We start from the raw sequence: 27,602 nt of genomic DNA, 5'->3' as shown, positions 1-27,602 counted from the left end.
GCAGTTCAGTCTTGCGTCGAGCGCGCCTGCGCAACACGTCCCTCTGTGTCAACGCGTTTTTGGCACGCACAAACGCGGGAGGCCTCGAAAAGCACGCGAAATGGCCGCCCTTGTCCGGGCCGCGGGCCGGGAGGAACTCGATCGCCTGGACCCGTTCGGCCTCGTAGGACGCCTGCCTCGCCGATCCGGCCGTGTAGGACCCCTGCCGCACCGATTCGGCCGCCTGAAATTGGGAGTAGTGGCTAGTCGCGTTTTCGTGCAGGACACAGGCTTCGATTGCGGAGGCTAGGGTGAGGCCTTTTATTTTTAAGAGGTGCTGGCGTAGGGTGCCCGAGGTGACTCCAAAAATGATCTGGTCCCGAATCATGGAATCGGAGGTGGTGTCGTAACCACAGGACTGGGCAAGGATACGGAGATGCGTAAGGAAGGATTGAAAGGGCTCATCCTTACCCTGCAGGCGCTGCTGGAACAGATACCTCTCGAAACTGTCGTTGACTTCGACGTTGAAGTGTTGGTCGAGTTTGAGAAGGACCGTCTTGTACTTTGTCTTGTCCTCACCTTCTGCGAACACCTGGGAGTTGTAGACATGGATGGCATGTTGACCTGCCGTGGAGAGGAGGATGGTGATCTTTCTGGTGTCCGAAGCGCTCTCCTTTTCGTTGGCTTCCAGGAAGAGCTGGAAGCGCTGTTTGAACAGCTTCCAATTAACGCCGAGGTTTCCAGCGACTTATAGCGGCTGCAGTGTGCTGACGGTGTCCATGGCGCAGGATGGCAGATTCCGGAGGATCCATAGGTAGGTCCCACAGTTACTCCTGGTACTATGATGTGTTGGGTACTCTGCTACACAGACGAACCAACACGGTTGCGAATGGTACAACTCAGTTTTATTGCTAACATTTATTTACAGTGGTAAACTGGTTACTGAGGTTCGATCATAACCCTAGAATCTGTGGACCTATTCCTAATACTATCTTGTAGTGGCACTCAGCACATGGTGGATGTCTGAGTGGTTTGCTATGAGCTCTGTGCCCTGAGCTGTCTCCTGCTGGAATGCGCGGGAAGTGTCAAGTTCCCTGTTTTGCACTGTGTATGCTCTTGCCTGTGATTGGCTGTGGTGTTGTGTGTGTGTTGATTGGTCCGTTGATCTGTCCATCAGTGTGTATGTGCTATGATGTTTACCTGAATATCATGACTCTGTCCTCTTCACTTGGGTCCTTATTTGTCATTATTGTTATTGTTGGCTTGAAGCAATTGGTTCTTTCTGGACTGGTGGAATCTTGTTGGACAAAGAAAATCATTTAAGCTTGTTGGAGGCTTTCTAATTGCTATTTGAAGATTTGTTGCATCCTTTGTCAGTGACTGTCTAGCTGTAATTGCTAGAAATCTATTGTCCAGCTACAGGTATTCCTTTCAGCTTGGCTCCCTCTGAGAAGTGGAGCAAAGTCAGCATGGCAGACTATTGAAATTGCATTTTTATGCCAGACTAAGTTGAAGTGTTCCAAAGGTAATAGCCTGCAACAACAAAGATTCCCGAAGGAAATTATTCTTGAACTCTGCACACTCTTGTGCTCACACTTGGAGCCAAAGGTTTCAGTACAGGGCAACTGTCAATAGTTGCCAAGGTTACTGCTCCTTTAAGCTTTTATGTGACAGACCTCTTCCAGGCAAGCACAGGAGAAACAAGTCACATCTCCCGATTTCAGTTCAGAATTCTATTCAACACGTTACATATGTTTGTTCGGGTGACAAATTTCATCATAAATCCCCAATATAAAGCAATTAAGTGTAAGAAAGAGCTTTGCAATTTCAGCATGTGACAGTAAAAAGAGCTTTGCACTTTCAGTATGTGGCCGGATTCTTACATGTAATTGACAGTGCTTCTGTGGCTACATACGTGGCTAATCTAATTGATCGACCCTTCATGGTGTGGAAGTGCTACAATTCCAGAGGTAAGCAGGTGGTCTGGATCATAGGTTCAGAATCATGCAAAATAATGGTAACTTGCATGATTTGTTGATCTTGCCAGTCTCATTTGAAAAACTGAAAAGCCACCGGTCTGGCTTTTGTTTTGGGGGGTGGAGGTTAGGATATGTCCTGTAGCCACAGATTCTGACACCACTGTTGTATTCAAGAAGAAGTCTGCAGGAGTACAGTGTGGTCCTTGAATCCACCAAATTGATAGTGGGACGCACAGTTGGCATCCTGAAACATTCTGGGTAATTTTCACCTTCACCCTTTGGGTGGCATATTGGGAATTTGTCAGGTGTTATCCCAATCTCTGGCCAAAGGTTGTTTATCTGTTTAACTTATTTGTCTTTCTGGAGTTAACACTGATCTTCCACTGAAATCACAGTAGCCAATTAGTAAAATATTCTAACTCACTAAGGTCAAACATCAACGTTTGGAAACTAGATCAGATGGAACTGTACTTGTCTACTTATGATGCAAAGTCACAATATTGAAGTCTTTGAGGTTTATCCTAGTTTGATTATTGAGCAAAACTTTCAAATTGAGCTAGTTCTTCTGGCTAATAGGCTGTTCGATCTTCCAGATCTTTGGTGAAGAATTGATCTGATCAAATCACAGAACATTTATGCTGAGAAGCAGAGGAATCATGTTGGACTTGACATTCTGTTTCTCTCTCCAAAGGTGCTGTCAGACCTGTTGAGTTTTTATTTGAGATTCCAGCATCTGCAGTATTTTGCTTTTATTTGTGTTGCACACCTCAGTTGCTTGGCTTCCATAATAGATTGCACACTTGCAACTGCAATGATTGTTCTCCTGATCGCTTTTCCCCCTGCCAAATTTTCTCCTTTAGTCTAATGAAAGTCTGAACTCAATGTGCAGAATTCTCAGTTCCTGCCCACGGCAGGGTTTAGTGGCGGGAAGGCATGGGTAACCTGCCAAACTCAAAAATTTGGAAATCTGCCAGCGTAAAATCATGTTGCAATTCTTCCAATGGCATGTTAATGCTCATTAAAGCAGCCACCCACAGGTATCCCAACAGGGTTCAATCCTTCGTCACGTCATGGGAAAAGTATGTTGATTACTAAAAAGTGCCGTGCACAAGCTAGTCTACAGAAGCTTCAAGGTGTGTGCAACAAAGCCTACCTGGCATGGTGCTACGCTGCCCCTGATCCGCTGTTCACCAGTCTGCCGGGTCAGACCGATTCCTGCATTCTTTTTCCATGCTGAGCTGGTCTCCATAGATAGCACCATGCTACTGGATCCAGAGATCCTCCTGTGCCACCGTCTCAGGTCAGTACTACGCTGGGGTTGGGTAGTACAGGGGTGTCCTTCCTTCTAGTGCCACATAGCAGCTTCTATCTGGCAGCACTGTGCTGCTGGGCTCTTGCAGCCAACACAACAAAGGTCCGAAGTTCGACGGGAGTGGGCTATGAGGTGAGGGAAGGGAGTTGGGGTAGACAGATGAAGGTAAGGATAGCAATGTGGAATGCGGGCTGTGTATAGAATGGGGTACAGGAAGGGCAAATACTCTGGGACAATGTGGAAGGAGGGCTGTGTAAGGCGGGGGTGGGTTAAGGCCAAAGGCTCATGATGACAGGCAGAGGGGAAAACTGGTAGATGAATAAGATGGACAACGGAAGGCAGAAGGAAGAGGAAGGAGAGAGAGCTTGACCCTGACAAGGCTGCATGATATGTGAACAAGGGAGTCTAAGGGATGGCACATGTACTACTGGAAGGCGATGCACCCAGACTGCAGATTCTGGGGTAGTGCATTAGGAATGTTCGCATGAACACTAAACAAACAGGTCGGGGCTTCAGTGCTTTGTGAAGATTACTGTTATTCATAGTCCTTTTTTAAACGGAATCTATCTCATGGTTCCTGGTTAAGTTCAGGGGCCAGCAGACGGGAGTCAGAGAGTGCAGCACTCCTGCAATGAAATGGAAAGGACTCACAGATGACAAGCAGTTCAGCAGCTATGTGGACCTCACAGTCCAAGGTCAGAGATAGGAGACAGTACAAAAAAGGAGCGACCATTCAGCAGGAGAAATCATTGGAAGCATGGTGTACCCCAGCTGCAGGGAAGAGCAAAGGCTGTGTGATCCACAGGACAAATGTTCAGTTTGATGTGCAGGGCTGGCCTGTAGTTGGTGTCCCTGGGCATGGCGAGCTCTGTACTGGGTTGTAAAGAGCATTGGTGATGGTCACAGGGATTACCTTCAGCCTATAGATCGGAAGCACATAGTACAGTAGGGAGACATGTGAAGATCTCACGGGAGAGTGGGTGGGGCGGGGGGGGGGGGTAACCTCGATGAGTGACAGTGCACACAGCCTCCAAAAAGGGAGGGTACAGGTCCCTGTGAGACAGGTAATAGGCTCAGGTGGAGAGTGTGTCAGTGTCCACCACCACAATGATAGGATCCAGAATTAGTGTGAGGCAGGAGAATAACAAGTGGCATCTCTTCCTGCGCATTGTGAGGCTACTGGAGGCACATGGACAGGGAGGGAGGGAGGATGGAAATTAATTGTGTAATAAAGGTATAGGACCAGAATCTCAACAGTGCTGTCACAGTGGACAGGGTCCAAGCCAATTACACAGGACACAAAGCCCGTTGCCCAGGGAGCAAGAGCAAGCCAGATTTCAAAATTTGCTCTTTAAAAGAGATCGGCACAACTCAATAATCTCTTGTCAAATTTGGAGAAGCTGGGCAGCACGGTGTCGCAGTGGTTAGCACTGGGACTATGGCGCTGAGGACCTGGGTTCAAATCCCAGCCCTGGGTCACTGTCCATGTGGAGTTTGCACATTATCCCCCTGTCTGCATGGGTTGCGCCCCACAACCCAAAAGATGTGCTGGTTAGGTGGATTGGCCACGCTAAATTGTCCCTTAATTGGAACAAAAATAATTGGGTCCTTTCAATTTATTTTTAAAAAAGCAAAAATTTGGAAAAGCTGCACAGTAAATGACAATAATGCTAAGGCCAGAACGTCTGCAGGGATGGCTGTTCAGAGATAAGGGCTACCTACTTAAACACTGGCTCATGACTAAAGTGCATCGCCCTCAAACCCCAGCCTGAGGAAAGGGGTCATGCTGATAATGCCACTTAGAAGATTATGATAAGGAGGTGCAAGAAGCCCAGGGGGATGCTGAGGGACAATCTGAGCGCTATGATGTCATGGAGGAAGGGAGACATGGGAGGTATGCCCATGATACCCTCATAGCTGAAAGGTTCAAAGGGGTAAAACTAAATCCGATCATCAGGAGACATCTCCTCTAACCCTCCAAGTCAATTTGGCATCTCTGAAGGAATAACTAAACCATCGCTGAGAGGATGGATCCTGCATTCACAGTTGGGCCTCGAGTGCTCACGACTCATTAGGGTCAGATTTTAGCTGTGGTCATCGGTGACCTGCAGTGATGTCATTCGAGGCTAGATGTTTCTTAAACCATGTAATGATGCAAGCACTGTTGCGAAGGAAGTGCGGGTCAAGCATAGGGCATTCATCCAAAAGTGTGCGTCTTGATTTGTGCGTCTTGGTTTGTGACACTATCAGTTAGGAAACCCAGATGTGCAGAGAGTCACATGTCTGATGAGCCCTCATTAACCACTGCTATCTCTTGAGGACTAAGGGTTGAGAACTGAACCATCATACACTCCGAATAAAGAATTACACACATCTCCATGATATTACACAAGGGTCCAGTAACAAGTTTCACTGAGGTTGGCATCACATGAATGTTAATCTTAAAAGGGTGTAAGGAAGGCTGAACCTCAGAATAAGAGGTCCAAACCAAGATTCTTTTGTCTGACCATTACATTCACAAACCCGGGGAATGGTTTTCAAAAAGTGTAATTTATTCACAGTGAAAGAGCACCCATGACCCTGAGGTGACATCAAAACTTTTTAACTTTCTTAGCTCTTCCACTACACCTTGGTGCAGCCCTGACATCTGCAGCAGGGGTGGAGGCAGCTTGCTGACTGTTATATCTTGATACTGACTATGATGATCTTGGCCGTTGTCCTTTGGTGACTCAAGGCCTGGGGGGCCTCAGCCTCATCAGGGTCTTCTGCTCAGGGGGCAAACGCATCCTCAGCAGCTTGTGCGGGCACAGGCAGAGGGGACTGGGAGCAGTTCCACCCACCCTTGGAATATCCTGAATGGAGGTCCCCTGGGGTTTCTAACTTGGGTTAGAATAGGCCCCTGGGGTTCATCCTTGCTTTGGGTGGCAGAAGACTTGGGCATGACTCCTGGAGGCGATAGGGCACCAAGAGGGAGGTCATGATGCCTTGTCCCCATATGGCCTACATGCTGATTGTGCCCACCAGAATGTGTGGCGATGAGAGTGTAGGGCCAAGCGCAACTCCGGCAGGGCCTGCTGGTCTAAAATCTCCAGTGTGGTCGCCAACCTTCCCAAGGTGGCCTTGAGGTGCTCGCATGTCAGAGACATGACATCAGACAGAATGTGGAGGGATTTCTCTATCATGTGCTCTAGTCTGCTGAGTGACTGCTGCAGCTCTGCCCAATGTTCCACTGCCTCCTTTTGCATCTCCACCAGTGAGCTGACAGCCACTTCCAGAAGCTCTCCATCTGACAGGGACTGAGTGGCTAGTTGGTCTCCATCACCGCTCTGAGTGCCTGAGGCCTGGGCTGTCCCTGCCTCCAACTGCTGTGCAGACGTGTCCGCGAAGTGTTCTCCAGAAAGTGACCCCAGTCTAATCCAGAACTATGCCCCACTGAGGTGTGTGTCTCTGCACTGGTGGAGGCTGCGGGTAAGCGTTGGGACAGTTCTTCCTGAGATGTCTCATCCTCAGACTTGTTTCAGGGCCCTTGGGGAGCTGCTGGGCTGGCTAGCTGGCTGTGCCCTACTGGTACCTACAAAAAGAAGTAGTGGATGAGCTGAAGCTATTTCTGAGTACATGGCACTTAGTGTGATTTGCAGGATTTGCTGAGATCAATACTAGGTTGTTGGGAAAGGTCAAGCTTTGCATTGCCACAGGAGTGATCCCTGTCCTCGCCCGGGTGCTCTGCCTCCTTGAACTTGCTATGGGTGAGTATCTCTACCATCCCTCCCTGGTCTGGGCTCGCTCTCACTTGTTGTTTGCATGTTTGGGTTGTATGGAGACAAAAGAAAGATTTGTAATTAGAGGGCATGGAGCAGATGTTGAGTGAAATACAGGTTCCTTGTGTGTGGTGTGTTCTACCCAGAAAGGACAGAGCAATAAGACACATATCAACACTTACTCTCTCAACTTGACTTTATCAACACCACCATCCCATCTGTGAACCATGCTAATGGATGTGTGAGATCTGTGAAGAGAGTGGCTGTTCTGAGGACATGATGCCACGCTGAGAGTTTGATAGTGGAGAATTGAGAGAGGAATTACCCTGGTGGGGCGGATGAGATCATTCATTCACTTCTTGCACAGGACGGCGCCTCATGGACAGGTGACAGCTGCGCTGACCTTCTGGGCAATGGCCTCCCAGGCCTGAGAGGTGAGGTTAGTGTGCTTTCTTGGGCCCACACTATCTGAATAAAAGCCTCGAAGGCATTGGCACTGAAAGCTGCTGCTGCCTTCTTCTTGAAGCTGATAGCCTTTAACCCTGTAGATTGCTGACATCCTGCCTTGTCTGGTGAAGGCAGCTGTGCTGGAGAGAGTGATGTGTGTGGTGTGCTGGACTGGTGGAGATTCAGAAGGAAATCTACGTATGCATAATTGAGGTTCCACCAAGCACTAAATCTGACGCAGGATAGCGCTATTCTGTTTGAAAGGATAGTCCCTGCCAGCATCACCTAGTCTCAAAATGGGAGAATTCTGTCCCTTATATATACTCCTTCTGGCACAAGTGACCCTGCCTTACCCCTGTTAACCTGTATTCATTCATGTTTGAAATATCCGTGCACGGTTAGCAGGTTAGTTAAGCATTGAATCCTAATCCTTACCAAAAATGAAGTCCACACATGGACACTTCCATTAGATATTGCTGAATAGCAATCAGTGTGAGATTAAGGCAATGGGCTGGATTCACCGTTTTTGAAACTAAGTGAAGAGTAACTGTGGCGTTGTACGGCAAAGAAATCGGCGACAATCCCGCACCGATCCTGTGACTGAGGAGGGGCTAGTAGCCGTGCCGAGTAAAACACCCGGCTACCATGATATAAATGACTGGAGAATGGCCGGGTCTGTGGCCGTGCATGCGCATAGCGACGACCTGCAGCGGTCGCGCTGCAAAACATGGCGCCGGACGTGGGCGGACCGGACCTGCCAGGTAGTGCTCCCCTGGCCACCCCCCACCAGTTCCCCCAGCCCTCGTGGAAGCCTCCCTCCCCCGGCTAGCAGCACGGTTCCCGTCTGACTATTGTGTCTCTGGACACAGTCCACAGCCACCATGCCGGATTCCCGAATGCTGAAACCACACGTCAACCGCGCGGTCGTGAAATCTGCCAATCGGGGGCGGAGCATTCCAACGGTGCACGATGCAATAACTCCATTTTGGAGAGGGCGGAGGATACAAAACCTGCGTCAAACAAGTGCCACCCCCGACTTCGCCGTCAGAAGGAATTCTCCGCCCGATCGCAGATTACAAAATCGACGTTGGTGAACGATGAATCCCGTCCCATATTTCCCTTCCCTAACTCAATTGCAGTTCCAGCTGACAGCAGATAAATTAGCATTGGACCTTCCTGGTTTGTAAGGGTCAGCTACCTGTCATAATATACACCAGTATATCATGGTGCAGACATACACACACTGATGGACACACAGCGGGACCAATCAACACACACAACACCGCAGCCAATCACCAGTTAGAGCACATGCACTATAAAGACAGGGGGCATCAGAGTTCCCGCTCATTTGAGATGCAGCCTCCTAGTAGAGCAGAGCTTACAGCTTGCAGCACAGATCTTCACCATGTGCTGAGTGCATAGACTGGTTAGGACAAGGCATAGGTCTTTAGTTCAATCTAATATCGTGTTAACCCACAGTGAAAGTATGTTCAACAGTTTCTGACTTAATAAAATAGTGTTGCACTATTTTAAGTGTTGGTGGCCTGTATGTGTTCCACGGATCCCGAGCACCCAACACATCACTACCGACTCTTAATTCACTGCTGCAAGTCTTCCATGTTCCTCTTTTAAAATGTTTGAAGTTTTATTTTTTGCAGGCACACTGTTCCTTTGTCATATTGAAACCAAGTAATTAATTATTATGCAAAACTTGGTGCATTAGGCTGATGTGTTCTGAAATTATTTTCTGATCAGAATTGCAACACTGACACGGAGGGCAAAGACAAAATACTCCCAAGATCACCAGATGAGATATTTCAAGGATAGTTTTTAATAAAATAATTTTATAGGGCCACATTTTCTGGTAAAATATCCACAAGAGTCTGGTTTGATGTGCTTTCTGAACTCTAAGCACGTTCATCTTGTATCTGTTGCTTGAGTTTATGCTGCATTTGATCTGGCAGTTGGTGCATTGTAACAGACAGAAATTGTCTGGTATAATCAAGGACAGTTGCACAATGGCGGGGTTGATATATTTGGGGGGCATTGGGTCAGTTTTGAAGATTGGAATAATCAGATAAGCTGGAATGATTTGGAATATATTTTATTTGGTGGGGGGGGAATGGGACAGGGTGAAATGGACTGCGGACAGTTTGGGAGGATAGATGGAACCATACAGGGAGAATTAATAGCAACAGCAATTTAACAGCTCCAGAAAAACTAATAATAATAATCTTTATTATTGTCACAAGTAGGCTTACATTAGCGCTGCAATGAAGTTACTGTGAAAATCCACTAGTCGCCACACTCCGGCGCCTTTCGGGTACACTGAGGGAGAATTCAGAATGTCCAATTCATCTAACGTCCAATTCACCTAACAAGCACGTCTTTTGGGACTTGTGGGAGGAAAACGGAGCACTCGGAGGAAAGCCACGCAGACACGGGGAGAATGTGCAGACTCCGCACAGACAGTGACCCAAGCGGGAATCGAACATGGGACCCTGACGCTGTTGGCAACAGTGCTAACCACTGTGCTGCCATGCTACCTGAAGAGGCTTTGACAAGAAATCCAATACCTGTCCTAATACATGACCATCCAATAACATGTGGAGAATTCTGTATCATCAATCCTGGACTAAGAAGGCTCAAATTTGTATTTTATTTGCCGCACTCTGCTCTTAATAATAATAATAATTATTATTATTGTCACAAGTAAGCTTACATTAACACTGCAACGAACTTATTGTGAAAAGCCCCTAGTCACCACACTGTGGCACCTGTTCGGGTACACTGAGGGAGAATTCAGGATGTCCAAATTATCTAGCAGCACGTCTTTCGGGACGTGTGGGAGGAAACCGGAGTACCCAGAGGAAACCCACGCAGACACAGGGAGAACGTGCAGATTCCGCACCGATAGTGACCCAAGCCGGGAATCGAACCTGGGACTCTGGTGCTGTGAAGCAACAGTGCTAACCATTGTGCTACCATGCTGTCCGTATAGGCAGCTAGTCCTATAGAAGTAAGACTATACTTGATCCCCGAACAGGCGCCGGAATGTGGCGACTTGGGGCTTTTCACAGTAACTTCATTGAAGCCTACTTGTGACAATAAGCGATTTTCATTTCATTTCATCTCGAGACCCTTCTTCGTGGCTGAACCCATACACTGAATGTTGACAAATTGTTTAGTTAAGGAATGGGGAATGATAACCAAGCTCAATTTGGTTTTCAGCCAATATTCACTTATACAAACTTTTTAATGGCGGCACCAGATTTACACAGAACAATACTAGTACACCTATTTGATGCCATGGGCTTCACACCTGGGACTTCTGGCAGATTGAGTTACGAAATTCAAATCTTCCATTTTAAATGCTGAAAAATGAACTCAAAATTCACCAGCAAGTTTTGCTGCCTTCTGCAGTCAGCTGCTCTTAGTACCTGAGGCTGTCTCTGATAATACAGTAATCGAAGCCATTCAGCATTCATCAAAGAATAAAATGAGAGTGCAGAGAAGAATCATTCTCTCTATGTATAATAAAGGCAGTGAATGACTAATGCATTCGCAGAGATGTTTTTAACTGACGACTGCTGATCGAGGTTATTACTGAGCTTTACGTAAAAGCTTTGGACAGAAAGATATTAAGAGGCTTGTTCATTTGTCCTTTGGGTCTCTCTGTTTTATAGCAGATAATGGTTTGTGTAATTTTTAGTTGACGCTTACTGCAGTCTCCTTTTCTGTCAGTGGATCATTTAACTATGTACTGCGAATGTGTTCTCCCTCACCCATATACAAGCTCTCACTCCATATTCTGATTCTCCCTGTCTATCTGGAGAATGCTTTTTGGCAAGTTGCACCCTTTTCAGGACCTCTCAAACTCCCACAGATGGACGGGAAGCTGGTCACATTCCCGGCCTGTATAAACATTAGTGATTAATGCAAATGGAAAGAACAGTTTTTTTAGGGATATTTTCCCTGCAGCTCTCTCTCTCTCACACTATCTCTCTCGGTCACATGCACAGACACACTCATTTTGCAACAGCAGCCCTGAGCACCAAATGAAGTGAATGAGATCCATGAGCATTCTGGCTGCAGAAAGAGAGATAAGGCATTTTGTTTGAACTGTTGTCAGCATCTCAGATACAGATATCAAGGCATTCACAGTAAGTACTGATGTGAGACTTGTAAATGTCACGTTTTATTGTCTCATAGGTTAATTTGATGAAGTCTGTTTCCTTTGAAGTTAACACAACTGCTAAAGCATTAATTTATGCTGCTGAATTTTGTTGGTGAAGGATGGTTACCATATTTATTCCAACATACTATGTGAATTGCATTTGCACCTTTCTATAGTCAAATGTAAATAAGGTTAAGATAAGTTAACGGTGTGACAGCCTTTAATTCTGAGGGTTTTTCAGCAGTCTGATTTTGTTGGAAATAAAAGTCTATGAAACTTATAGCCCCAGTGGGTGTAGTTTTCAGTTTGTTTGTGCATGACAGAGCTATATTAAAATCTAGTGGAAACAGAAACAATTGTTGTACTAAAATGTTACGGTCTCAAAGGCTTTACTGATATCTACTCTCACACAGTGATCCTGAGAAGCTAAGATTGCACTCTGCACATTTCTCCCCACACTTTTCCATCAACCCTGGCTTCATTGACAGCATTATGATGTGATCAAAGGCTTCAATGGTAGTGTCATTGCAATTTTTATGTTAAAGGAGTCTGATAGAAGTATCAGGCTCCTCTGTTAGCTGCGCTGCCTGGATTAAATGCCCTTACATTTCAGCAATAAACAAGCGTAATATACTTGTGTAAATGTACTTTTGCAAATGCACTTGAAGATTAAGTGAGCCAGTTTCATTAGAGTAAACATGGGAGAGTTGGACGATGCTTTTGCTCTGATTAGAACAAGTTTTCCACATTATTCAGCACAACCTAACATGACCAGAATCCAACAGCAACTTGCATTTATAAATGTAGGAAAATGACCCAAAGCATTTTAATCACCCAATTAAAATTAAGAAAGAGAAAGAAGAGGGAAAGTAGGTCAATGTCAAATCAGTGAGAAAATTGGCAATGTGGAAGCTTGAACCTTGCTACACAAGTGAGGTGGAGCTGCTGCTGCCTGAGGAGAGTGTCACCATAGGTTTTCCCTTTTACCGCCAGAGCTGTTGGCATTAGTTACTGTTCTTTCTGGCAATGATATGTATGTGTGGCAGCAGTGTGATTTAATGTAATGGTGCTTTACTCCCACAATAGTCATTTTTCCTTTATCAATACGAAGTTCTCGATAGAATCCGAGTGTCAGGAGAGTGACGCATTCAGATGACTTTGAATAAGGCAATAAAATATTGGGTATATCGAGCAGCACAAAATGAAATCTGTCATTGCAACTCTCAAACAAATGGGCATATTACTGATTCAGTCTGTAGTGTAAAGAGGACTGATGGTTCAGTACCACGAGCTCCAGCATATTATAGGATCACTCCAAATATTGGATTGGATTGGATTGGATTTGAATTTGTTTATTGTTACGTGTACCGAGGTACAGTGAAAAGTATTTTTCTGCGAGCAGCTCAACAGATCATTAAGTACATGGGAAAAAAAGGGAATAAAAGAAAATACATAATAGGGCAACACAAGGTATACAATGTAACTACATAAGCACCGGCATCGGATGAAGCATACAGGGTGTAGTGTTAATGAGGTCAGTCCATAAGAGGGTCATTTAGGAGGCTGGTAACAGCAGGGAAGAGGCTGTATTTGAGTCTGTTCGTGCGTGTTCTCAGACCTCTGTATCTCCTGCCCGATGAAAGAAGATGGAAGAGCGAGTAAGCCGGATGGGAGGAGTCTTTAATTCTGCTGCCCACTTTCCCCAGGCAGCGGGAAGTGTAGATAGAGTCAATGGATGAGAGGCAGGTTCGTGTGATGGACTGGGCGGTGTTCACGACTCTCTGAAGTTTCTTGGGGTTCTGGGCCGAGCAGTTGCCATACCAGGCTGTGATGCAGCTGGATAGGATGCTTTATATGGTGCCTCTGTAAAAGTTGGTAAGGGTTAATTATCATAGAATTTACATAGAATTTACAGTGCAGAAGGAGGCCATTCGGCCCATCGAGTCTGCACCGGCTCTTGGAAAGAGCACCCTACCCAAGGTCAACACCTCCACCCTATCCCCATAACCCAGTAACCCCACCCAACACTAAGGGCAATTTTGGACACTCAGGGCAATTTATCATGGCCAATCTACCTAACCTGCACATCTTTGGACTGTGGGAGGAAACTGGAGCACCCGGAGGAAACCCACGCACACACGGGGAGGATGTGCAGACTCCGCACAGACAGTGACCCAAGCCGGAATCGAACCTGGGACCCTGGAGCTGTGAAGCAATTGTGCTATCCACAATGCTACCGTGCTGCCATTCATGTGGACATGCCGAATTTCCTTAGTTTCCTGAGGAAGTATAGGCGCTGTTGTGCTTTCTTGGTGGTAGCGTCGACGTGGGTGGACCAGGACAGATTTTTGGAGATGTGCACCCCTAGGAATTTGAAACTGCTAACCATCTCCACCTCGGCACCGTTGATGCTGACACGGGTGTGTACAGTACTTTGCTTCCTGAAGTCAATGACCAGCTCTTTAGTTTTGCTGGCATTGAGGGAGAGATTGTTGTCGCTGCACCACTCCACTAGGTTCTCTATCTCCCTCCTGTATACTGACTCGTCGTTATTCGAGATCCAGCCCACTATGGACGTATCGTCAGCAAATTTGTAGAGGGAGTTGGAACCAAATTTTGCCACGCAGTCGTATGTGTACAGGGAGTAAAGGAGGGGGCTAAGTACACAGCCTTCTTCTACCATCAAAACGTTTGGAACAAATACAAATAGAAGTTGTCCAACTTAATTATTTCCCGTGATTAACAGCCCATGCTTAAATAAGAAATTCCGTGTCGACTTTGGTTGGAAAGGTAGAAAGCAAATGCGTTATAACCTGCCTGCTTACCATTGGCTGGGGACTAATAACAATCGCACAATCCTGTGGGAGTATGAGCTTCCCCAATGAGGGGGGCTGAGAAACCATTAGTAAACTCCATGTATAAATAAAGCTGGCCAGTTTGGAACCAGCAGGAAGGAGTGTGCAGCAAGGGATGTTGCTGCTGTTATATATATATATGTGTTATTGTAAATAAATGTTATTACTTTGTGTCCTTAAAACTCGTGCTGGATTCTTCGTGGCCCTCACAAAACTGGCGATGAGGGTTAAAGTGAATAGCTGTCTACACTGCTGAAGCCACCTCCCTGGATTTTTGTTGGATACAGGTTGGAAGTTGTTTTCTATTATACCATGCCTCTGTATGGACGTTTGGATGTTTTTGATGCTGCGCTGGAAAGCTGGAACCAGTACGCACAATGGATGCGTTACTATTTCCGGGCAAACAATATCACCGAAAATGAGCGGCAGGTGGTCATATTGCTCACCGCCTGCGGCCCGCATACGTTTGGGGTGATTAGGAGCCTTACGTATCCAGCTGCGCCGGACACCAAAACGTTTGATGAACTTGTGAATTTAGTGGGGCAACATTTTAACCCAACCCCGTCCATGATAGTCCAGCGTTACCGGTTTAATACTGCTGAGAGGACCCCAGGAGAATCCCTTGCCAACTTTCTATCCAGGCTACGCAGGATTGCGGAGTACCGTGACTATGGTGAGACTTTGTCAGAAATGTTACACGACCGTTTGGTTTGCGGTGTTAACAATGCGACCACCCAGAGAAAGTTGTTAGCTGAGCCAACATTGACTTTTCAACAGGCCATTCAAATAGTATTGTCCCGAGAGCACGCAGAACGAGGAGTGCAGGAGCTACAGGGAATGGAGGTGCATGGCTTGGGGCGCAACCCCTTCCGTCTGAAAACGTCCCCCCGCACTCCTGCGGTACCTTGGGCGAGGCGACGTCCGGATCGACGCCAGTGGCCGTCGGACATTCCTGCCCGAAGGGAGCCTTCTCTAGGACCAATGGATGAGGAGCCATGTCCGTGTCAGACTTGTAGGCGCCGACCCCGTCGCGGACGCCGGTCCTGGGGGCGCCAGAGGCGCCGTCGGTCCAACCGAAACCGGGACCAGCCCAGGGGCCGTACCTTCCATGTGGATGAACCTGCGGCAACTACTCCAGAGGACGTGGAGACGGAGGACGACTGCCTGCAGCTGCATTGTGTCGCAGCTCCCCGTGTGGCCCCCATTAAGGTGACAGTACAGATCAATAGTCACCCGCTTGAGATGGAGTTGGACACTGGTGCAGCGGTCTCCGTGATCGCCCAGAGGACATTCGACCGCATCAAGCAGGGTATACAGACCTTAAATTAACCGACTCACAGGCCAGGTTGGCCACCTACACGGGGGAACCACTGGACATTGCAGGAACTACAATGAGCCCTGTTGTTTATGGACGCCAGGAGGGGTGTTTCCCACTTATCGTGGTGCGCGGCCATGGGCCCAGCCTGTTGGGTCGGGACTGGTTGCGCCATTTGCGGTTGCAATGGCAGCACATCCTCCAAACAGTTTCTGGAGGGTAGACTGAGGTGCTAGGACGATACTCAGATGTATTCCAGCCCAGTTTGGGGAAAATAAAAGGGGCCGTAGCCCATATCCAAGTCGACCCAGGAGCCACGCCGCACTATTTCCGGGCGCGCCTTGCTCGAGAAGGTAGAAGGGGAGCCCACTCGTTTGGAGACTTTGGGTATTATCAAGCCCGTCCGTTTCGCTGACTGGGCAGCACCAATTGTACCTGTAATGAAGCCAGATGCCACAGTTCGCTTGTGTGGCGACTATAAACTTACAGTGAATACGGCTTCCCGACTTGACCGATATCCAATGCCTCGCATAGAGGATCTCTACGCAAGTCTTGCAGGTGGACTCTCATCACAAAATTAGATATGAGTCATGCCTACCTACAGTTGGAGCTGGACACTGCCTCCCGACCATATGTAACGATTAATACACATCGGGGCCTGTATGAATATACACGGTTGCCCTTTGGAGTATCCTCTGCCTGCGCTATTTTTCAACGTGTTATGGAGGGCATTTTGAGAGGTTTACCGCGTGGCGCTGTCTACTTAGATGACGTTTTGATTACAGGGACGTCGGAGCAGGAACATTTGGAAAATCTGGAGGCTGTCCTTAGACGCTTTTCGGAGGCTGGAGTCCGTTTACGTCGCACAAAGTGCGTATTTCAGGCAAAGGAAGTAGTCTACCTAGGTTATCGGGTGGACCGCGAACGTTTGCACCCCGTCGCAGAGAAGGTGCGCGCGATTCAACAGGTCCCCACCCCGACTGACACTTCGCATCTTCGTTCTTTTCTTGGTCTCGTAAACTATTACGGGAAGTTCCTCCCCAATCTGGCAACTACGCTGGTCCCGTTGCACCTTCTGCTAAAGAAAAATCACACCTGGGTTTGGGGTCAGCCGCAAGAAACCGCTTTCCGGCGGGTAAAGCAACAATTGTTGTCGTCTGGGTTACTAACCCATTATGATCCTGGAAAGCCTTTGCTCATCACATCTGATGCTATTGGGGCCGTCCTGTCCCACATGATGGAGAACGGGGCTGAGCGGCCGATAGCTTTCGCCTTCCGCACATTGACTGCAGCAGAGAAAAAGTACACGCAGATCGAGAAGGAGGGCCTGGGAGTGGTTTTTGCGGTGAAACGCTTCCACCAGTACGTGTATGGCCGCCATTTCACTATTGTGACTGATCGTAAGCCTCTGCTGGGACTTTTCAGAGAGGATAAGCCAATACCGCCCATTGCTTCCGCACGGATCCAGCGCTGGGCTTTGTTGCTTACTGCATATGAGTATTCTCTGGAGCACAAACCAGGAACGCAGATAGCGAATGCCGACGCACTGAGCCGATTGCCTTTATCAACCAGCCCCATGTCGACCCCCACGACCGGTGAGGTGGTTGCAACCCTAAATTTTATGGACACCTTGGGCGAAATTCTCCCCCAACGGCGCGATGTCCACCGACTGGCGCCAAAGACGGTGCCAATCAGACGGGCATCGCGCCGGCCCAAAGGTGCGGAATGCTCCGCATCTTTGGCGGCCTAGCCCCAACATTGAGGGGCTAGGCCGACGCCGGAGGGATTTCCGCCCCGCCAGCTGGCGGAAATGGCGTTTGTTTCCCCGCCAGCTGGCGCGGAAATGCGGCGCATGCGCGGGAGCGTCAGCGGCCGCTGACAGTTTCCCGGCGCATGCGCGGGAGCGTCAGCGGCCGCTGAAAGTTTCCCGCGCATGCGCAGTGGGGAGAGTCTCTTCCGCCTCCGCCATGGTGGAGGCCGTAGCGGAGGTGGAAGGGAATGAGTGCCCCCACGGCACAGGCCTGCCTGCGGATCGGTGGGCCCCGATCGCGGGCCAGGCCACCGTGGGGGCACCCCCCGGGGTCAGATCGCCCCGCGCCCCCCCCCCCAGGACCCCGGATCCCGCCCATGCCGCCTGGTCCCGCCGGTAAATACCAGGTTTGATTTACGCCGGCGGGACAGGCAATTTCTAGGCGGGACTTCGGCCCATCCGGGCCGGAGAATTGAACGGGGGGATCCCGCCAACCGGCGCGGCCCGATTCCCGCCCCCGCCCAATCTCCGGTACCGGAGGCGGGATTCACGGTGGCCAACGGCCATTCTCCGACCCGGCGGGGGGGTCGGAGAATGACGCCCCTTGCCTGTCACGGCATCACAGGTCCGTGAGTAGACCCAGATGGAGCCAGTCCTGTCAAAGGTTCGGCACATAGTCCTGTATGGTGGGCAGCATAGACAGCTCCCAAGCGAGTTGCGGGCATTTTCCTCCAAGCTTTCAGAATTCAGCGTGGAAGACGGCATCCTCTTGTGGGGGACGGTGTGATTGTCCCGGAAAAAGGACAGGAGCTGATACGAAGAGACTTGCACAATGGGCATCCAGGTGTGACCAAAATGAAAATGTTGGCCCGGAGTTATGTCTGGTGGCCAGGCCTCGACACCGACATTGAGAAGGTGGCCCAAAACTGCTCCATTTGCCAGGAGCATCAGAAGCTTCCGCTGGCCGCGCCCCTACATCACTGGGAATGGCCAGGGCAGCCTTGGGCACGCTTGCATGCAGATTTCACAGGCCCTTTTCAAGGATCCATGTTCCCTCTATTAATCGACGCCCAGTCTAAATGGCTAGAGGTGCATAAGATGCTGGGCACAATGTCCTGCGCAACAATTGAGAAGATGCGTTTGTCTTTTAGTACGCATGGCCTCCCCGAGGTGCTGGTCACGGATAACGGCACTCCATTCACGAGTGAGGAGTTTGCGAGGTTCATGAAAATGACCGGCATACGCCATATCAGCACTGCCCCTTACCGGCTTCAAATGGGTTGGCAGAGCGCGCAGTGCAGACATTCAAACGAGGCCTAAAGAAGCAGTCTTCCGGATCAATGGACACGAGACTGGCTCGCTTTTTGTTTTCGTATAGGACCACCCCCCATACGGTGACTGGGGTAGCTCCCGCAGAACTCCTAATGGGCCGGAGACTTCGCACCCAGCTTAGTATGGTTTTCCCGGACATTGGCGCAAAAGTACGCCGCACACAAGAACGGCAGGGACAGGGTTTTTCTTGGCATCGGCCGATTCGGCAGTTTGTGCCCGGTGACCCAGTGTTCGTTCGGAATTTTGCTGGTGGTACCCAGTGGGTTCCTGGCGTAATCTTTCGCCAAACGGGCCCTATATCTTACCAGGTGCAAGCCCAGGGTCGTCTCCAGCGCAAACATGTAGACCACATTCGGTCCAGAAGACTATCCCTTCCAAAGATTTCCCGCCCCCGGAGCTCATTGCTACAGCCACAGAGACCAGAGACAATGGAAGGTAGTCCTCACAATCTTCCTCTGGTGCCTCACTCAAAGCCTGCGCAGGTCGTTACAGAACCACGCGGAGATAGAGACGCCGAGATGACAGAGGCAGCAGACTCTGACTCCGAGATGGAGACACAGGACGCATCAGTGGGGTAATCCTCGGGCCCACGGGCCGTGGATGTACAACCGTTATGCTGTTCATCACAGAAGCGCTGGTCTCCGTCTCGTTACACGCCGCCTGATCCAGCGCCGCAAGCAAATGATGTCCGGCCTGCGGCAAAACAAGTCCGACGCCCTCCTTCGCCAGGGTCTTCGGTGGATTCCTTGGACTTTGGGGGGAGGGATGTTATAACCTGCCTGCTTACCATTGGCTGGGGACTAATGACAATCCCACAATCCTGTGGGAGTATGAGCTTCCCCAATGAGGGCGGCGGAGAAACCATTAGTAAACTCCATGTATAAATAAAGCTGGCCAGTTTGGAACCAGCAGGAAGGAGTGTGCAGCAAGGGAAGTTGCTGCTGCTGTTATATATATATGTTATTGTAAATAAATGTGATTACTTTGTATCCTTAAAACTCGTGCTGGATTCTTCGTGGCCCTCACAAAAAAATGAAAATTAGTTTGCGAGTGAGGTTCATGGATCAGTATTAAGTTAACGGTTATCTATTGAAGGTGTGGTCTAAACTTTGAGATTGAGGTAACAATTTCGAAACATGCTGGTGACACCAAAATGGATGAGAAGACGAATGACGATTGTGAAATACTGAAGGAGAGTATGAAAGAGCTGCAGGTTGGACAGGTAAATGATAAGATGCCATTTAATGTAGGAAAATATGAAGTAACATTTTAAAAGTAAGAATAAAAAGAAGAAATATACCCGGAGTGCTAATATTTTAATTTAGGACAAGAAGAGCAAAGGTATTTTAAATGTGCAAATGCACACATCATTAAAGATGGCAGTGCAATTAAATAAGGCAGTCAAAATTTGAATCCTTGGTATTGTACCTCGGGCTTAGAGTGCAAGAAACTAACTTGTAGAAAACCACAGGTAGGCTACAGTTGGAATATTGCATGTTGTTTTGGCAACGCTGTTATCAAAAATATATTAAAGTAACAGAAATGGTGCCATGCAGATTCAGTAAGATATTGTTGGAGCAGATGGCTGAAGATTATGAAAAGGCCAAAGATTTTATAACTTTCATTTGGGCTGATAACGATCATAAGGGCCATGATATAACAAGGTAGCTAATAATAAATTGCTTCCATGGTTGATGGGAAGGTATTGAGAGCACACAGATTAAGATAATCATAAATCAAATAAAGGGAATGTTGGAAAATTGTTTCATGCCAAGGAATGCTCTGCCATAAACCATTTCTGAAACAGAATCCATAAGATTTTGTGAAGGGAATTGACATAGTTGTTTTATGGGCAAATGATATTTTTCCGCAGTATCTATGACTATATAATTCTATCCATGTTTTGATTTTGATGACAAACAGTAAGTAGTGAGAGAGTGTTAATGGTAAAGGTTGACAAAATATTGTTTGACTACTCCATAACTCAGTGGATAAGTGTACCATAGAGTATAGTCCTAAACCAGGGGCGAGATTCTCCAACCCCCCGCCGGGTCGGAGAATCGCCGGGGGCTGGCGTGAATCCCACCGGAGATTCGGCGGGGGCGGGAATTGCGCCGCGCCAGTTGCAGGGACCCCCCCGCGATTCTCCGGCCCGGATGGGCCGAAGTCCCGCTGCTAGAATGCCTGTCCCGCCGGCGTGGATTAAACCACCTCTCTTACCAGCGGGACAAGGCAGCGCGGGCGGGCTCCAGGGTCCTGGGGAGGGCGCGGGGCGATCTGGCCCCGGGGGGGTGCCCCCACGGTGGCCTGGCCCGCGATCGGGGCCCACCGATCTGCGGGCGGGCATGTGCGGCACTCTTTTCCTTCCGCCTTCGCCACGGTCTCCACCATGGCGGAGGCGGAAGAGACCCCCTCCACAGCGCATGCGCGGGGATGCCGTGAGCGGCCGCTAACACTCCCGCGCATGCGCCGCCAGGAGATGTCATTTCCGCGCCAGCTGGTGGGGCACCAAAGGCCTTTTCCGCCAGCTGGCGGGGCGGAAATCAGTCCGGCGCGGGCCTAGCCCCTCAAGGTTAGGGCTGGGCCCCCCAAGATGCGGAGGATTCCGCAACTTTGGGGCGGCGCGATGCCCGACTGATTTGCACCGTTTTTGGCGCCGGTTGGCGGACATCGCGCCGATACCGGAGAATTTGGCCCCTGGTCTCATGTTCAATCCCTGGAAGAGTGTAGAAATAGCTATCCTTCACCGGGGCAGACTGAGGGGACTAGATGTCACCTCAGCACCTATGTGTGAGGAAGGGAACAATCAGACCAGAGGCTGCTATTCAATGCATTGTACAACAAAGTGTATTTGGTTTTATCAGGCGAATGGAGGATTAGGTTTGTAACTTGCTGCATTGGAACAATTTGTTGGCATTCAGTATGACTAGCACCACATCAGGGCTAAGAAAGAGGCAAGCATCAAATGCACCGAGAGCCAATGAGTACAAGATAAGAAAAAATACAAAGAAATGGGGCGCGATTCTCCACTCCCACGCCGAAGTGGCCGCGCCGTCGTGAACGCCGTCGAGGTTCACGACGGCACGGAACAGCCCCGGTCCCGACTGATTCAGGCCCTGACAATGGGCCAGTATCGGGGCCGCTTCATCTACCCGCGCCAGGCCTTGTCGCCCGCGTAAAAGCGGCGCCACATAGATGATGCGGCCGGCGCCGCATAACGGACGTCATCCACGCATGCGCCGGTTGGCCGGCACCAACCCGCGCATGCGTGGTTGCCGTCCTGTCCAAATCCGCCCCGCAAGAAGATGGGGGACTTATCTTGCGGGGCCGCAGAAGGAAGGAGGTCCTCCTTCAGAGAGGACGGCCTGACGATCGGTGGGCACCGATCGCGGGCCACCCCACTTTGCAGGTGAAGCCCGGTGCAGGATCCCCCCTCGCCCCCACACAGGCCGCCCCCCCAGCGTTCACGCACCGCTCACGACTGCAGCGACCAGGTGTGGACGGCGCCGGGGGAACCCGCCGTTTTGGCCTGGTCGCTCGGCCCATCCGGGCCTCAGAATCGCGGGGGTGCCGGAGAATCGCCATTTTGAGTGTCTCCGGCGATTCTCCGGCCTGCGGCCCGCGAAACCCGACCGGGCCATTCCCGCCGCTTGGCAGAATCGCGGGAGGGCGGCGGACCGGCGTCCCCGGAAATTTTGGCGGCCCAGGCGATTCTCCCAACCGGCGTGGGAGTGGAGAATCACGCCCCAGATGAGGTAAGTTTAAAAAAATATTAGGAAAACAAAGAGAAACAATGAAATTAAATTAGAATCATACAATCCCTTCAGTGCAGAAGAAGGCCATTTGGCCCATCGAGTCTGCACCGACCCTTGGGGAGTGCACTCTGCCTAGGCCCAATCCCCCACCCTATCCCCGCAACCCCACCTAACCTTTTGGATGCCAAGGGGCAATTTAGCATTGCCAATCCACCTAACATCTTTGGACTGCAGGAGGAAACCGGAGCACCCGGAGGAAACCCCACGCAGACACAAATTATAAAGGAACATATAACAAAATAGTAAATATTTTATAGGTATATTAATAAAAATGGAGGGATGGGGAAAGAATCAATAAGGAATAGAGAGGATAAAACTACAGGTAGAAATAGACAAATGGCAGAATTATTAAATGATCATTTTACTTTGGTGTTTACCAGGAAAATAAAACAGGTGAACAGGCATGTACTGAAGGTTCAGAAAAAAATCTTGGGGAAAGAGAGAAAAGGCACTACTAGTTATATTTAATAATTCATTAGAAAAAGAATAAAGAAAAGTACAGCACAGGAACAGGCCCGTCAGCCCTCCAAGCCCCTGCCGACCATACTGCTATCTAACCGAAAACCTTCTACACTTCCAGGGTCCTTATCCCTCTATTCCCATCCTGCTCATGTATTTGTCAAGACACCCCTTAAACTTCACTATCGTACCTGCTTCCATCACCTCCTCTGGCAGCGAGTTCCAGGCACCCAATAAAACAGAGTTGTACCATCTACAGCCATGTTGGATCATTTGTGCATCGGAACACCCAACACGACAGATATAGGGCACGATTCAGTGAACATTTTGTGCCTGGCTGACATCCAGCGCAATGGGTGAATCACGCGAGAACCCCAAATCAGCTCTGCGCTGGGCCGATCGCGGTCATTTGACTTGCACTGCACAGCGCAATCTGGATCTCGCCCTCACTGGGCCTACACAAACCTGTGGAGTCCTGAGGTGGTTGGGGCAGGACAGGGTAGTATCCAGGCACTTCCCCTGGAACCCAGGCACCTTGGCACTGGCAGTCTGGCAGTGCTGCTCTGGCACTGACAGGGTCCCTGGATGACACTACTAGGGTGCCAAGCTATCAGTATCAGGGTGCCCAGGTGCCAGATTAGTATTGCCAGGGTTTGGGGTGCAGCCCTGGGTGAGGGGTTGGTTCCTGGATGATAGGGGTTAGCCACTGCGGTCGTGGCTGATGGCGCCTATCTGGAGGCCACAGACCAACGCGGAGACCCGTTGCATCGACGCCCATGCCGCGATTAGTGGCGTGATCGAACGGTACATCGGCATCCTGAAGATGTATTTCAGGTGTCTGGACCGCTCTAGAGGGGCGCTCCAGTATAGCGCTAGGATGGTATTCCACATTGTAGTGTCCTGTTGCATCCTCGACAACATCACGCAGCAGACGGACATCGTTCTTGAGGAGGGGGAGGAATGCCAGGCCTCGTTCGACGAGGAGGATGCGGTGGGGGCCAGGATGGGCAAGACATGGGGCCAGGGCAGGCACAGGAGGGCGCACATTGCACAACGTGTGAGCCAGGCTGGCGTGCATGGGACGCTCTAATTGCTTCCAGGTTCACCGATTAGGGGGCCTGGCTGAGGGCACGAGCATCCCATTTTTGTATTTGGAATGGATTTGATTTATTGTCGCGTGTACCGATTTACAGTGTAAAGTATTGTTCTGTGTACAGTCCAGACAGATTGTTCCACAGATGAAAAAAACATAGGACATACAATAAATACACAATGTAAATACAAAGACACAGACATCAGGTGAAGCATACAGAGTGTAGTACTACTCAGTAGAGAACATATGTGAAGAGATCAGTTCAGTCCATAAGAGGGTTATTCAGAAGTCTGGTAACAGCAGGGAAGAAGCTGTATTTGAACCTTAGTGTGTTCTCAGACTTTTGTATCGTCTGCCCGATGGAAGAGGTTGGAAGAGAGATTAACCCGGAGGCATAGACAGAGTCAATGGATGGGAGGCGGGTTCACGTGATGGACTGGGTTGTGTTCACGACTTCCTGTAGTTTCTTATGGTCTTGGGCCGAGCAGTTGCCATATCAGGCTGTGATGCAGCCAGATAGGATGGTTTCTACGGTGCATCTTTGGCACCGGTATGATGGTGGTCTTCTTGAAGCAGGTGGAAACCTCGGAATGGAGTAGGGAGAGGTTGAAGATGTCCGCAAACACAATCGTCAGTTGTCCCGCGCAGGACCATGGTGGCTGGTATGGGTGCTGGCATGTGGTGCTGTGTGGGGAGCATGCACAATGCCAGTGCGTGGAGCTTGGTCAACCCCCATGTGGGTGGGGGGGGTTTGCGGGTGTTTGGGATGGGGGTTGTTGCCAGAGACACGGTGATGCCTACTCACCCTGACCGCCCTAAGGAGTCTGTGCAGCTTTTTTTCACGCTGCTGGCTGGTCCTGGTGGTGGGGCCCACTATGCTCACGGCCTCTGCCACCTGAGCCCAGGCCCGGTGTACGGCGATGGGTGGCAGCCTCCTTCCAAACCCGAGGAACAGGGCTCCTCCAAAGTGTCTTGCGGGGTCTCCAGCTCTGCGTCCGCAAACCGGGGTGCCGCTCTTCATGCTGTCATCTTGTTGGCTGGGATGAGTGTGTGTGGGAAATGGAGTGCGAACATGCGGCTGCAGCTTGTCAGCCTCTCGAGTGGCAATCCTGACCTCAACGAATTGCAAGCTATTTTTCATTGGAATTGATCGTGTTCCACGTGGCGCCTGTGCCAGCCCATTAATGGATCATGAATTTCTCCCAATTTAGTTGTCGTGGAAGTCCACTGATTCAATCCCAGCGTCAACACTTAGCTCGTGAAGCGGAGAACCCTGCCCACAATTTCTCAATGTGTGGTTGACACCAAATGAGAGGAATACTCAGTATCGAGGGGGCTGCAATATATTAATAAGCTTGCAGGATGGACAATTAATTGGGAAATGAAGTTCAACACAGATAAATGTGAGTAGTATATTTTGGCAAGAAGAATAGGAAAGTTACATATATTACTTTGAAGGTGGAAATCTATGTGGAGTGGAGGGATTCGAGTACAAATGTATCAACGGCTAAGAGTTGCGCCACGGATTAGCAAGGCCACAAAAATAAAAGCAAGCTATATTATAAAAATGGGTATAGAGGCACTGGAGAAAATGGAGAGAAGATTTACAGGAATGATGTCAGAAATGAATGTGTCTACATATCACAAAAGGATTGACAGGTTGGGTCACCTTGGCTTTTGAAAATAGAAAGCTGAGGGACGACGTAAAAGGGGTTTTGATCGAGTGGGTACAGAAAGAATAATTTTTCTTTTGGAGACGAGCATAACTAGAGGCCGTCAATATAAGTGACTCACCAAGAAATCCAATGGGGTATTCAGAAGAAAATTATTCACGTAAAGAATTTTAAGAATGTGTAACACGCTAGCACAGGATGTGGTTGAAGCAAATAGTGTAGATGCATTGAAGGGGAAGCCAGATAAGCACTCGAGAAGGGAATATATGGTTACAATGGTTGATTTAGATGGGAAAAGATGGATGGGGCAATAACACTTGCATGGACTGGTTGGGTCAAATTACCTGTTCCTATGCTGTATATCGTAAGTAATATAAGAAATGGCTATCTGCTGATTGCTTGTAGAAGCATGCCCCAGCTGTGTTAGCACCTTTAGACATGGGAGCAGAAACTATACAACATGAAAAAATGTAACCATCAAGACATTAGTTTGAAAATGAAACAGATGTAGTGAATTAAAATCTTGATTCTTTTCATCGTTTCTGTTCTCCATAGCTGCCCCTTAAATATTTATTATTTTGTCTGGCAAAGTGAATTGTTTGAGAGGAGTTGTTGAGGCTCAGCATTATTCAAAGCCTAAATTCACATCAGTGGAGCAAAAATACACAAAGTGAGCTTTTCATTTCATCTGGATGTGGCAAATCGACTCATCAAGCAAGTTTGGTTCACTTGTTGATGTTGAACTCTGGGTCTTGTTTACCATAGTTTGAGGCAACAGTGATGTCACCTATAACTTCAAGGTTAGCCTTCTCTCTTGTACGCAAGTGGAATTTATTTGGTGGCAAGTCATTGACATGTCAAGACAGAGCGATGAGAAAAAAAAACAAGCTGGCTGACCTCATGGCAAAGTTAAACCCGATAACCATAAATCCTGTGCTGCAATAGATCTATATTTTAAACCTCAATTTTACCTCACCATGTTGAATGATGACAGGTGAGGGCTTTGTTAGTATGCAAAAATATGACACAAATAGGACCCAATGTGATTTTAATGCATAGCCACATTGAGCACCAGAACCACTGATCTGGCACCAAATAGCTTCAGATTTACAAAATACATTGTGATTTTCCAGGAGAACCATGGGCGGGATTCTCTGATCCTGAGGGTAAGTGTTGAAGTAGTCGTAAACGCCCCCCTTCAGGGGGCCATCACGCCGCTCCAGCTGCCGATGCCGGCGTCAAATGGGTGCCACGGGGTGCATGCACACTGCGACCGGTGCCAATGCGCGCATGCGCAGTGCGACTGGCACCAATGCGCGCATGCGCAGTGGCTCCCTTACCCATGCTGGCCCCGACGCAACATGGCGTAGGGCTACAGGGGCTGGCGCAGAGCAAAAGAGGCCCCAGCCCGAGAGGCTGGCCCACCGATTGGTAGGCCCCGATGGCGGGCCAGGCCACAGGGGAGGCCCCCCCCCCCCCCCCCCCCCCGGGGTTGGACCCCCCCCTCCAAACTAGGCTGCCCCCGGATGCATTCACGTCTAGGTGCCGCCGGGCAAGACAAAACGTGGACGGCGCCGGCTGGACTTGGATTTCTTTTGCGGCCACTCGGCCCATCCTGGGCGGAGAATCACCGGCGGGGGGGGGGACCGAGTAGAGCG

At 49.3% G+C, this 27,602-nt stretch overlaps 1 protein-coding gene and 1 long non-coding RNA gene across 4 annotated transcripts in view; one reads left to right on the top strand and one right to left on the bottom strand.

Moving 5' to 3' along the window:
- arhgap36 (Rho GTPase activating protein 36) overlaps positions 1 to 27,602 on the top strand; it is a 357,338-nt gene that overhangs the window by 145,866 nt on the left and 183,870 nt on the right. Inside the window, exon 1 of one of the 3 annotated variants that reach the window (XM_072505420.1) lies at positions 11,467 to 11,638. The exons of the other annotated variants lie outside the window; for them this stretch is intronic. The gene's annotated coding sequence lies outside the window, so the exon portion shown is untranslated. Of the gene's footprint in view, positions 1 to 11,466; positions 11,639 to 27,602 lie in introns of those variants that run through there. 3 annotated transcript variants of the gene reach the window in all.
- LOC140421074 (uncharacterized) overlaps positions 1 to 27,602 on the bottom strand; it is a 181,780-nt gene that overhangs the window by 145,671 nt on the left and 8,507 nt on the right. The window lies entirely within an intron of this gene.

Source organism: Scyliorhinus torazame, chromosome 5, assembly GCF_047496885.1.
Source record: "Scyliorhinus torazame isolate Kashiwa2021f chromosome 5, sScyTor2.1, whole genome shotgun sequence".
NCBI classification, from domain to species: domain Eukaryota; kingdom Metazoa; phylum Chordata; class Chondrichthyes; order Carcharhiniformes; family Scyliorhinidae; genus Scyliorhinus; species Scyliorhinus torazame.
Note: the sequence above shows the minus strand (reverse complement) of the source record. Positions and strands in the feature narration are given on the sequence as shown.